Below are 13,544 nucleotides of genomic sequence, written 5' to 3' on the forward strand. Positions count from 1 at the left end.
ATGGCTGCTAAGGGGGATTGAGAGGCAAGAAAATTCGGCTTTTAGTTAACGCGCACGCTGCGAATTTTTCATTGTTCAACTACGCACAGAAGATATCTCCCACCGGCACTACCTTGGAAGTCAAAATGTAGGACTGGTTACACACTACTACAATGACTACGAGGGACGAACGGGTCCCGCTATAAGGAGCTCCGCCCCTGAAAACTGGTGAACGATTTAGAGTACTCAGTACTCCACTATGGGCGAGCACTAAGCCGTTCTTGTTTAAGAGAATTTTTTTTCTGAAAAAATCATGCGTACATACAAAGAAGACATTTATGTGTTGCCGGTTTAGAAAAAAATTATTTACAGCATGTACAATACACAAAGGCTTCATACCATACCAGTAACAGGGCACATACACTTTGGCACATCTATATGTGTTGTCAATAGCAAGAGCACATCCAGAGTTTTAACGGATCGGGAGTGTTTCTCCTACTCTCTTTCATGTCAATCTGAGTGGCCTCTGTAAATTAGAAAGCCAGGCTGCTAGCTTTTGATCATATTGTTAGCTTAATTAGAGTTCAATGCAGTTCTGAACAAAATGCTTCCAAGTATTTTAATCTGTTGCGTATGGCTTTTTACTTCAAGTTCTGTAATGTCCCAAATGAAAAGCATGTAGCGACCCATCATTGCCTTCCAAGTTTCGGTGATCTCAACTCGGTGCTTCGGAACATATAAGGCACCCCCTAATATGCATTGTATGGGCGTTAGCCGCAGACAACACGACAGCTTTAGATGACTAAAAAATGGCAGCTTACCCACGGGGTGAATGATGGATAGTGGGGCGAAGCATCCGTCCGTCTATTCGTTCTTGTTTCCGTCCATCCATGCGTGCGTCTGTGTGGCCACCCGTGCGTCCATCCGCCCATCCGTCCTCCGTCACGTGCGTCCGCACGTTCATCCGTGCGTCTGTCCCTGCTTTCGTCCATGCATCTGCTCCTGCGTCCGTCCATGCGTCCATCCGTGCGTCCGTTCATGCATATGTCTGTGTCTCCGTTCGTCCACCTATTCAACACTCCAATACCACCATCTCGCATCTTTTCATCGTATATCCCTCATATAGAAGCACCGCCATTCAGCGGAAATTCGAAGGACCGAACGAGAGGAGGCACACGCACACTTTCTAAGGTGGCTGGAATGGAGAGGTGTGATGTCTGGCCTCGTAAGGTTTGCCCAAAAGCTCGTTCCTGCCGCGCGATGGCGATGTCAGCGGGGGCGCCTTGCTTTTCTCACGTCGTCTGCTTGCCTCTGGGCCGGCAAGTGATTTGATTGCGCTCAGTTTTAACGCCAGAGCGTTTTCGATGCTGATAGAATTATTTATTTAGTGTTGTATACGTCGAGAAACTATGAAAAGCCTGCAATGTGAAAAGCAGTTTAGAGGAATCACTCCCGCAGACTGGCTGGTTGGAATAATCCTTCATGTATCACTCGCAGATTAGTTATAGTGTTTGGATTGCTATAGTAATTCAGCGTGGAAGTCAATACAGATTTTTTTGAAATGCAGTATGAAAATGTATGAAAATAGAAGACCTCTGGCTTGTTATATGTTTATTGGAAACAGTACATGAAAACTTTACATAACATAGGACTTCACCTTCTTGGCTTTATTCTGCGTATCATGCTGGTTAAGCCCTCCAAGCAGAAAATTGACCCGCGTAATGCTTTAGTCTGGCTCTTTCTATTACAGCGCAGATGCTCACGAAGCGTGTGTCCCACCGGGCCGTCAAACACGCCAATGTGTTAAGTTGAAGAAGCCTCCACTTTTCTATCGGCTTAAACATGTACGAATACGTATACCTTGAGTCAAAATACCTTTCACAAACTGCAGAATTACTCTGCAGTGGCTAGTCGGCCCTTGATATGACACGTGCCCACTTTACTTAATCCTCTTTGCGGGCAGGTGCGCGAAACAGGGAGAGTATAGGTCACTTCGATTTGTCTTGCACTGCCTGCACTAGTTCTGAAAAGTGTCACAGCGGTGCCAGTGACGCTGTGAGTGCGCAGCACTGGTTCATCAAGTGCAGGTGCAGCCGCGACACTACAGCGTGGTGGCTACGGCCAAAACGCAAATGCAACTGCAGGAAGAGTTCGGGGTGTGTGGCCTGTATTCACAAACGCTCCTTCACTCAAGGGCTCCCCTCGACTTGACGAAGTCAAGGCGCAGCGTGCTCCTCTACTCAAGGAGCCGCTGCATTTCATGAACGCTCCTCCACACTTTCTTCGCCAATGAAGGCCTCGGAAATGCTTCCTCCACTTGAGTGAACCGCATTGGCCGAGAAAAGCTCCTGATAACGAGAGTAATCGCAATTAGGGTTAAGAAATGCCTATCTTTGTATAATAAATGAACGCTTTTCCTACTCATTCCTTTTTTATAAATTGACATTACGGCAAAATACATGCATTCAGAGTGGTAGCATGCTTTTCCTAAGCCTTGAGCCGGTAGAGTTAGCGAAACCCCCGCTTCAAGTCTGGCAACAGTTGCGCCCAGGCAGCAGCTGTTGGCGTTTTGTCTACTGCTGAATGTTTCTACGTGCTTAGTTTATTTCGTCTCGTGTGCGTCTAATAATTGCAGTTTATGTTTACAGCAGTGTCTGAGTGGGTGTTTGAGACCCTGCTTTCGCCTGGGTGACTAACGAACTACGTGAGCGATGGCAGGAAGCAGAACATATGGTTTGTTGCTTTGTTTACTTTCACTTTGCTGAGAGCCTTCTGCTCACTAGTGTAGCCACCGAACGTGTAACGCGGTAGAGTGAGTAATTTCTACTTTATACCACATTATATTGGTGTGCTTTTAGAATTCACCTCCGACAAAGATTACTTGAACGTGAATTCGTTTTCGTTAGGGGAGTACGAGAACAGTTCCTGATTTCAGGGGACTGTGGTATGTTCATATTTCTGATTTACTGCGCATTTCAACGTGGCACATTTGTAGTTGTTCCTCTGCATGTAATAGAAATTTTGGAAGACAATGCTCGCAACTTCTTTTCAAGGTTACACCAGAGTAGCGTTGAATCGATTGATATGTGGGATTTAACGTCCCATAACCACCAATTAATTATGAGAGACGCAGGGTAGCGTTAAAAAGTAGGCATGGTATACTCGTGGCTGGGCGTTCGAATTAGACTGCTATGCAAATTAGGAAAAGTGATCATGTGCCTTTCTTCATCTAGTGGCGAAAACATCATTTTAATGTTGTTGTTTTCTTCAATTAGCAGCATATATAGTCGGTTAACAGTGCGTGTTTGTGTTTTTGTGTTTCAATTTTAACATTTCAATCTTCCAAGGATGCCGAAGTAAGCAGTTAATATTTTCTTCTTCTTTTCGTCCTGCATAAAAGGATGCTCTAATATGACATATTCGAAGAGACGTAACCTCTAAATCTCTGTAGCTGCTTGTCTCGAAGTTCACACAGTGGCCCCGTCTTAAAATTTTTGTCCCGTCTCCTTTATCTGCAAGCTCAGAAGCACATTCGTTAATGAACGAATGACCTTCGCACTAATGTTTTGGCTTTTATTTGTAGAATATGATTTCCGGGAATACCTCTTGAAAATAATCGCGGGTTCTGTGCTTCATTCTAAAGCCTCGGCAGTACATAATTAATACGAGATGTTTTATTCTCTTGGAAATGATAAAATTGAAGGCGCTTTTGACTTTTGGCACTGTCCTGTCTTAAAAACGACCGTGTGCGTTCTCTGAACCTTGGAGAAAGTGTCGTCAAGAAGCAGAACATTTCACGCTGCTGATTTAACAAAGACCAGTGCAAAAAAGTGCTTAAAAATGCTCAAGAGTATTGGAGACATTGCGGATATATCTGGTCAAACCCCTGTAATTAAAATATCCACTATTGTTGCAACATTAGCATGTCTACACGCTGGACCCACGTCATCTCAGTTTCATGGAATGGGAGTGGTGGTGGTTTATATAAATCAAGCTTGATTTTTGTAGAACTTCTCTCCTTTATAATAGGAGAAGAGGTTTTTGTGACTTTCTCATCCCAAAAAGACGAACATGGCGATAATTGTGTATTCAATAATAAACAAAGTAGAAATTACGAATAGCAAAATAAACCTTCATTACATTTGGCTGATGAAGAGCCATGTGGCAAACACAAGCGTGCAACAAAAAAGCGTGCATTAATCAAGCAAATGCAGCTGACACAGAGTCGAAATAAATTTCGTGATTGTAAGACATCATAGATAAGATCGAGGTAGTAGACACCATAGCGTGTCTTATGCAGTGTAGCTGCACGCATTCACTGCAGATTTTGTCCTTTTGTATACAGTCGTGCAAACTCTGCAATGCATTGCGAATACGGCACGTTTTAGGAAACCTTTTCTCTGTGTTCTTCCGTTGGCAGCCTGGCCCCTGCACTAAAGAAGCAAGACATAGTATTAGAAAAAACGTAATAGCTAGAACACTAAAGCCACGTTTTTTTTATTTCTCGGGATGCACTCATTCATTATATTTCTTGCGTTAATGAACCGACATGGTTGAGTTATTGAGCTTTGCCTATTTTGACACTTGTTAGCTCAGGCTCTTGGGCAGCTCACCAGTCATATGGTTATGTAATTCGATAACGTAATTGCACGAATCATTGACGTAGCCAGCAATATCTCTTGGGGGGATTCAACCTTAAAACAATGTTATAATGTATCTGCTATATTTCCATTTCGTACGTTTCCATTTTTATACGACACTCCATGCATTCTTGTGTGCGTGCACGTTTCAGAAAGCACGAGCCTCTGCTTGATTCCCTAAAGCTGGGTGTGGTTGTTCATTGGTATTGTGAGCTGCATAGACAATGTATATCGAAGCTATTTTCACGAGTAGTAGCAACAACAGCACACTGATTGGGCCCAATTGCATTGTGTTTTGTGCTTCCAAAACTGTCTCTAATAGTGATCTGACCTGAGCAATGGGAGAATGAACAAAAAACAAGAAAAAGGAGAACTCGCCTGCTCGTAGATACAGACGATCATCTAACGAAAGTGTGCTTCACCGTATATTTCGGCTAAGGTAGCAAAGATTCACTGGCGAGGAAGCCGCTCAGGAGTATGGTGAATGCAGCGCGTCGAAAGTTTGCTAATACGTTTCCTCTCAGCTTGTTTGTCAAGCTTTCGCGCCACGCTTGAAACAGTATGGTGTGCTAGCTTCATCGAAACACTTGAAAGCATTGGCATCCGCAGTAAGTCTTGGAGCACTCACACGACGAGTATACGCACGCCCGAAGGCAGGTTCCACTGGCTCATGCACGAAACACAACCCATCACGGCAGTGCTGAGCGCTCCGCTTGACACTACGCTTGCCTGTCCCGGCGCCACAGTAGCCGTTGTCGAACCGTTGCAAGACAGCTCCGTAGAGAACGTGCATCGCCACTGTTGAAAGAACGCGATGGTGGCAGCCAAGGTTGGAAGAAAAATAGAGGGAAAAGAAAGGCAAGGAGGTTAACCAGCCTAAAGGCAGCCGGTTTGCTACCCTGTGCATGGGAGAAGGATGAGGGAGATGAAAGAGAGCAGAGAGGGAAGAGAGAAACAGCACATTCGGCAGCACACGCGCGCACACTCAGTCATAGTCCAGTCTTGGATTTCGCGGTGTGTGACATTGCTTTTACAGTCGCTTGTTCAAGTCGGTGTTGCGTAGGAATTTCAACAGAGCTTTCGTCGCCTTCTGTTGCAATGTCTTCTCTCGGGCACTTGACAGAATAGTGTCCACAGACATTTGGCTGTTGTCAATGCGTGCAAAAGCGGACGCCAGTGACTGTCTCTGGATTTCATACAATGGACAGTCACACAGGATGTGGTGTAACGTCTCTTCGCAATGACAGGCATCGCAGAGAGCGTTGTCGGCCATTCCTATGACAAAGGAATAAGATTTTGTAAATGCCACTCCTAGCCATAAGCGATGAAAAAGGAATTCTCTTCGGTCGAGTCCAGTGGGCATGCGGAGAGCCATCAATGAGGACAGGTGGTGTTGACGATTTGTATCGATGCTTGGTGGGCACCATAGTGAAAACGTGATTTCACGCGCAAGTCGCCGAAGATTGCTGGCAGCATCGGTCCGCGAAAGTGGTATGGCTTCTTCTCGTGTTCCTTCAAGGGCTGCCCGTGCGGCAGTATCGGCAAGTTCGTTCCCTATGATTCCGCAGTGACTTGGCAGCCATTGAAGCGTCACATGATGCCCTTTCCCGAGTAAAGTGTGGAGAAGGCATCGAATTTCGAAAACAAGCCGGCCGCGACGCAGTGCTGAGAGCACACATTGTAGGGCAGCCCTTGAGTCGCTGAAGATCGACCATTGTTGCGGTGGTTCCCGACCATTGTTGCGGTGGTTCCCAAAGCAGCTAGTTCTGCTGCTGCAGACGCCGTGGAGTGGTCAGTCCTAAGGCTGATGGTAACACCTGTTGCTGGGATAACTATTGCCTCTGACGAACACTGCTGGTTCGTGGAAGCATCGGTGTATACATGTATGCTGCCTGAATATTTCTCGTGCAAAAAAAAAAGAAGGGACAGTTGTTTCAGCAAGGGCGACGAAAGCTCAGATTTCCTCCGGATCCCTGGTACACTAAGATGCACTGTGGGTCTAATAAGACACCAAGGTGCTATGGACGGTTTAGATGCATGAGTGAAGCCCGAGGGAAGTTTATCGTTGTATTTCACAATCATTTTGGCGAACGATGCTTGGCGCCTCTCTGAAGGCAACAGTGCAAGGTGATGGCAGGGAGCACGTGCGAAGTGTCTGATGTGCGTTCTCAGGACTTGTACAACAATGTGAGTTTGTGTCGGATAGTTACCAGCAATCGCAATAGTTGCTTCTGTTGACGTACATCTGGGCAGAGCGAGGCGCACTCTCAGCGCTTGGGCTTGTACTGCCTGTAAAACGCGAACATTGGTCTTGAAGATATTGCTAAGCACGGGCAAGCTATATCCGAGGAAACCGAAAAACAGGGCCCTGTAGAGCTTCATCATTGCGTCTACTGGCATCCCCCGCGTCTTTCCTGCCAGGAACTTAAACTGTTTGGAAATAGCGGTCAGGCACTTCTTCATATAGGTCACATGCGGACTCCAACAGAGGTACCTATCAATAATGATGCCCAGAAACCGGTGGGTTTTGGCGTATGACATCGGTCGCCCGCAGATTGAGATGACATAAAGGGTCATTGATTTGTGAGTGAAGGTCACCAGGGCGCCTTTTTCTGGTGATAAGCGGAGAAGTTGTTTTAACAAGTAGTTGGTAATCAGAGTTGCTGCTCTTTGAAGCCGGGAACGAATTTGAGAACGTGTGACTGCCGAAGCCCAGACACAGATGCCGTCTGCGTATATTGAGATTCTAAAGGTACTTGGCAACTATTCAGCAAGGCCAATTAGTGCAAGATTGAATAGCGTTGGCCGAAAAACTGCACCTTGAGAAACACCCTTGAAAGTATTGCGTGGTGTAGTTGGGCCATCTTCTGTTAACACAAAGAATGATTTAGCTGCTAGGTAACTCGAAATCCACCGAAAGACTCGACTACCAGGGCCAACCATCGCAAGAGAACCCAAAATGGCTTACTGTAGTAAATTATCATACGTGCCTTTCATATCTAGAAACAAAGCTGTAGATAGTCGCTTACGGAATCTTTCGTGCTGAACGTACGAAACAAGATCAATGACATTGTCAATGGAAGAGTGGTCAGGTTGGAAACCAGCCATGGACATACGGGTAAATCTTGTAGTATTCAAGATTCCACTCCAGGTGGCCCAGTATCAACCTTTCAGTTATCTTTCCTACGCAGCTGGCCAGTGCTATTGGGCGGTATGGGGTGAGATGAAGTGGGGATTGGCCCTGCTTCAAGTTGGGTACCAGGCGGCTTATTTTCCAGTAGTCAGGAACATTTAAATCCTGCCAAGATAGGTGGTAAGGGCTCAGCAGTTCTCTCCTTGCACGTTCACCAAGGTTGCACAAGGCTCGGTACGAAATACGACCTGGACCCGGAGAAGTTGAACGCCTGCAGAGAGCTAGTGCCACCTTGATCTCCTCCATTGTAAAAGGGAGATCCATGTGGTAGTCACGCGAACGGCGGATATCACCTCTCACTGGTGAAATTGTACGAGTGGCTTGGTTGGCGATCTGCGCACAGAAATTTTCTGCGACACTGATGTCTTGCCGGCCTTAAAAAAGCGCGAGCACTTTGAATGAAAAACGCTGTTCCGTAGGGTGAGGCAGACCATTCACTGTTTTCCAAATGTGCGGGAGTAACTTTTGAGGGTCTAGTGACTGGCAAAACGTGGTCTATCGTTCCGACGCTCTTCTATATATATGACGCTGAATTTTTTTTTGCATCTTCCTGGCTGCCCTAAGATGGTGACTGATTTTGTATGCCGATACCGACGCTCCGCCCTGCGTCGAGGTGCTCGGAGTCACTCCAACTCTATGTCAAAGTCATTTCGTGCGGAAGATATCTTCACCGTGCAAGGCGCGTATTGCATTGTGCTCTGATTGTTTGCTCTAACCCAGATTGTATGCCATTGCTGCCAGCATCTTTCATGTCAAATTTGAAGTTGGTCCATTGGACTGTTCGAATGGTCATCCATGGACCACAACCAGACAAGCCTTTGATGTTAAGTTAGATTGCAATGTGATTACTTCCTTGTGTCTCAACATCTGGAAACCACTTGACGTATCTCGCGAGGGAGTTGGGGAAAAAAGCAAGGTCGAGACAGCTGCCGCAAGTCAACCCTCGATGAAAAGTGGGGCTACCGTCGTTCAGGAGAACAAGGCCATAGATTTCGGCGATGTAACCTGCATCCCCTTGCATTTGTCCGCGTACTTCCTCATGCGTGAAGGTGTGCATTGAAATCACCTATGATGGCCCATGGTGCAGGACACATTCTCAAAATATCCACTAACCTCCTGGAATCGAGATTATTAGAAGGCGATATATAAACCCCTATAAGAGTAAACATGAGTTTGTTCTTTTTCACAGTGATGCAGAAATACTGATTGTCATCGTGAGGTACAATGGGTTGCATAACAAACGTCAGTTCACGGGAAACGAAGACGATGATTTTGCTGCACGCACCATTTGTTCAAAGCATGACAGCTTTGTACCCCGAAAGTCTTATTGGTTTCGAGTACCTGGGTTCATAATTGTTGATGAGTAGAAACACTTTGGTATGCACAAAGTGACGAAAATATGAGAGGCTTGATTTCAGTCCTGTGGCGTTCTATTGGATGACAAATGCATCCTTGACATTTTTACAAAACGATGATGTGTGATTAGCCATCTTCCTAGTTGAGAAACTCAAGCACTGGGCTTATGGCGTCCGATACTCCAAGTGCACTTCGAGCCAATGCTCTCTTCATATCGACTAATATCGCTCGAATGGCTTCTATGAGAGAACAATGCACTGACATCTCTTGATGATCTGTTTTAGGCAAATCTTCCATGGCTGCAGGTGGCTCTCGTGTGGCCGCAACCTGCTGAAATTCCTTGGTAGAAGAGCAGGTCGGGAGCATTGGCTATTCCTCCAGAGAAGGAGGCTTCTCTGCTTCTTTCGTCGAAGTTGTGGGCCCTTTCGCGGCGCTACTGAGTGGAACCGCTAAAGAGTGGGAACTAGAAATTCGGGAATTTGCCTTCTTTGAAGACTTTCGATGATGCCGACATCAACGCCGACGCCGGACTACTTAGGCTGCCTCCCTGTGTGTTGTTACGAACGCCAACATGGTCGCGAAGGCGCCACTGCTCCGAACTCCTCCGCCAAGGTCACCAGCCGTTTGGTAGCGTGATTTGCTCAGCTCGTGACTGCTTCTGCGCAGAGCCTATAGACGAGCGGACGAGACAACGGTGAGGTAAAGCAAAGTTTATGTACAGCATAAAAATAGAGGCGTTAAAAATTCGGCACTGTGGCCGGCAGCTTAGGGACTCAAATAGGCGAGATGTCTTCTCTCTCGCACGCATTCGTCGGCTTCTCTCAGCCGCATAGGTCAACTGCTGGTTACGCGCCGCAGGGATTTTTTTTATTCACCGCATGAATCTTCTGAGTCACAAACGTCCAACCAGAAGCGCCGCTGGCCGCGATGTCAGAATCCTCAAATAAGGCCCGACGCTGGGCAACGTCATGCGCATCAAATCTAGAGTTGCTGCGCGTGGTTGCACCCAAGGACGAGTGAAGTTGCCACGCATTGCGCAAGACTCGCCAGACTGGAAGGCGCCGATTGCTTCAACGCGCTCGTGGGCTGAGGAAGCTCGCTGTGCGTTGCGTGACAGACCGGCGTCGCTGCTTGATAACGTCGTTGAGTTGATCGCGTCAGGTGAGTTCAATCGCTGGCCTTGACACAGATTGCCTTTGCAGAGGCATTGACGTTCGGTGTGGACTCTCAGGCGTCACAGCACTTCCGCCGGCAAAGCTTGCACCGAAAACACGAGCTGCTTCCGCGTGGCTCGGATGTTGGACGCGCTCGTTCACCAGGTTCCACAAGGTTTGCCTCCAGGGCCATGGTGAGAATGTAGCCCTAGGCTTAGTTCTGTGAACACATCCATTCCTTGAGGACGGATGCCAGCTCTACTGGCTTGTCGTCACAACTTGTCGGCCAGCTTCACTCGTCTCTTCTGACGATTTTTGGTTTCAGCACTTGTAAGATGGTTCTGCAACTTGTCAAGAACGGTTCGACAACAGACAACACACGACAAAAGCAAGTGCCCTTGGTCACTCGACAGAACACCTGCAAAGTATAGTACAAAATATACCTAGATACGTGTCTATCAGAATTTCATTCCCTCTACATCAAGAGGCACATGTGAGACACAAGGCTCTTAAAATGAGAACTTAAATTTACTCGTACGACAACGTAATGAAACAAAATACAACATAAAGTTGGCCCCATTGACATCACTCTGGACGAGAGCGCTCAGCTAAGGCCGCGATGAGGGCAAAATTTTGCCCTGAATCACCAGCGAGAAACAGAAAGGCGGAGGAGGTACTAACTAAAACGCGTGGCTCAATGTGTCTGTATTATCGTTCAGCTTTCCTTTTTTGTAGCAAACGTCAAAGTTGTGCTGTTAGAGTTTCATGCACTACCTCAGTAACCGGCTACTCTTAGGCGACTTGTTATTTAACCAGAAAACGTCAAAGTTCTGCTGTTGGAGTGTCATGCTACACCTCAGTAACCGGCGACTCTTAGGCGACATGTTATTTAAATGCACCACTGTCCTCTAAGGACCGTGGTCCTTTTCGACAACAAACCTCGAACCGGAGACGTAGCAGGCCTGCTTTTGAACGGCCCACACGAGGCAAGCACGTTTCTTTTCAGAGAAAGTGTATGCGTTTTCGCTGCAGCTAAGTTTTCGACTTAAATACAAAACTGGCATTTCGTTACCAGCACTGTCTTCCTGGCACATATAGCTCATATGCCGCGATCAGTCGTGCTGCATTGAATCACAAATCTTTTAGAGAATACAGGTGCCATGAGAACGGGCTTTTTGCTTAGGGCCTGTTTAAGCTGGCAAAACACATTCTCCTTTTTTGGGTCCCATACCACTTTAACCGGCTCGGACTTTCGAAGTGCGTAAGCTAGAGGAATGGCTATTCTAGAGTAGTTTTGCACGTAATGCTGATAGTATCCAGCTGGGCCAATGAATGCCCTTATCTAAGATTTTGTGGTTGGTCGTGAATATTTTACGACGGCGGCTACCTTAATTTTTGAAAGTCTACGCTGGCCACGCCCCAAAACGTATACCAGGTAAGACACCTCGCCACACCCTAAGTGACGTTTAGTAAGTTTCACGGTAAGACCAGCTTCTTTCAACCTGTTCAGCATGACTCGTAAATGATCGACATGTTCTTCCCAGCTGTCTGAGAAGATGGGGACATCATCAAGATACGGCAAAGCGAACTCAGAGAGGCCATTTGGAACACGGTGCATTAAGCCAGAAAAACAAAAGGGCGCATTTTTCAATCCTAAGCTCAACTTAGGTGGGCGATATGTTCTAAATGAAAAAAAACGAATGTGGCATAGCGGCTAGCACGCTCCGTAAGAGGGACTTGCCAATACTCTCGCACGAGGTCTAACATGTAAATATAGCTAGAAGTGACAAAGTTTCTACCCTCTCCTCTAGGTTTTGTATCGGGCAAGTTCGGTCTCGAGTTATGGGGTTAAGACGCCGCTAATCGATGCATGGCCTCCGATCTTTTCCCGGCACTCGAACCAATATTAGAGATGTATAGTCACTCTCACCCGGTAATATCACTCCCAACGTCAGCATTTTACCGATCACCTCTTTTATGATCTGCTTTGCACAGGGGAACATCGATAAGGCTTGCTACGAATTGGCTCCTCCCAAGTTAGCTCGATATCACGTTCAATCACCGTCGAGCTGTCGGGACGGTCCTGACAAACGACTTCAAACTCAGAAACAATCCTTCTCATGTCCTCCTTCTAAAATTTACTTATACTAGGCAATATGTTCAACTGCTCCAAGATTATCTATGATCCCCTTTCGATTACATTACTTGAGGTCAAGCTTTCTGCTTCCTCTCCCTCTGAATCATTGAAAAGAAGATTTACGACCGCTTGACGTGGAACATATGAATTCAAAAAGTTACTGCGGTAAACTTTGTGTGGCCGCCTTCCTAATTTCACTTTATAATCAGCATCAGAACGCTTCGATATTCCTTTGGCGGGCTCTTCCCAATGAACCTCAAGCTTGTTCTTTTTGAATGGCCGCAGCAGCATTACCTGACTACCTACTTCAGAGGTGCGCTTCTTTGCCGATTTTTCGTAGTACTCCCTGGACAACAGCTGTGCATTCTTCATGTGGCTTTCCACAAGATCTTTTGTGTTTCAAGCTTCTGAAGGAGGTCTAGAACTTATGCAACTACATTATAGGTCCTCATCGAATTCCTCTCAGGACTCACGTAGAGTTTGCAATGGTGTTCTCAAACTCCTGCCATACACAAGCTCTGCAAGTCTAAAACCAGTGCTCTTATGAGGAGCTGATGTCAAAGCGAACATAGCGGGAGAAATACATGCTTTCCGGTCGCATTTGTGGTCGTAGCAAAGAGCTCTCAGTGTCCGTTGCAGAACGGAACGCATACACTCTACCGGATTAGATTGCGGGTGATGGGTCGAGCTGTGCACTACTTTTATTCCACAATTATCGAAAAAAGCTGAGGTAAGGCAGCTCGTGAAGACACTATTGTTGCGTTGGATTTCAGAAGGAAATCGGACGTGTGCATATATAGATAGCAGTGCATCAACGACATGAGGGGAATTGAGCTCCTTAAGTGGTATCACTTCCGGAAATTTTGTTGCTGCACAGAGGGCCATCAGGATGTACCGACAACCTTGCCTTGAATCTGGCAATGGCCCGACAATATCAATTACAAGGTACCGAAAAGGTACTGTGATAATTGGCACAAGCTTCATGGGCACCTTCCACTTGTCCGTGGATTTCTTCGCTCTCTGACAAGTGTCGCATGAGCATACAAAGTCTTCTAAATCCGTTTAGCATTTCGGCCAATGAAATT

Source organism: Rhipicephalus microplus, unplaced genomic scaffold (genome assembly GCF_043290135.1).
Source record: "Rhipicephalus microplus isolate Deutch F79 unplaced genomic scaffold, USDA_Rmic scaffold_17, whole genome shotgun sequence".
Classification (NCBI taxonomy): Eukaryota; Metazoa; Arthropoda; class Arachnida; order Ixodida; family Ixodidae; genus Rhipicephalus; species Rhipicephalus microplus.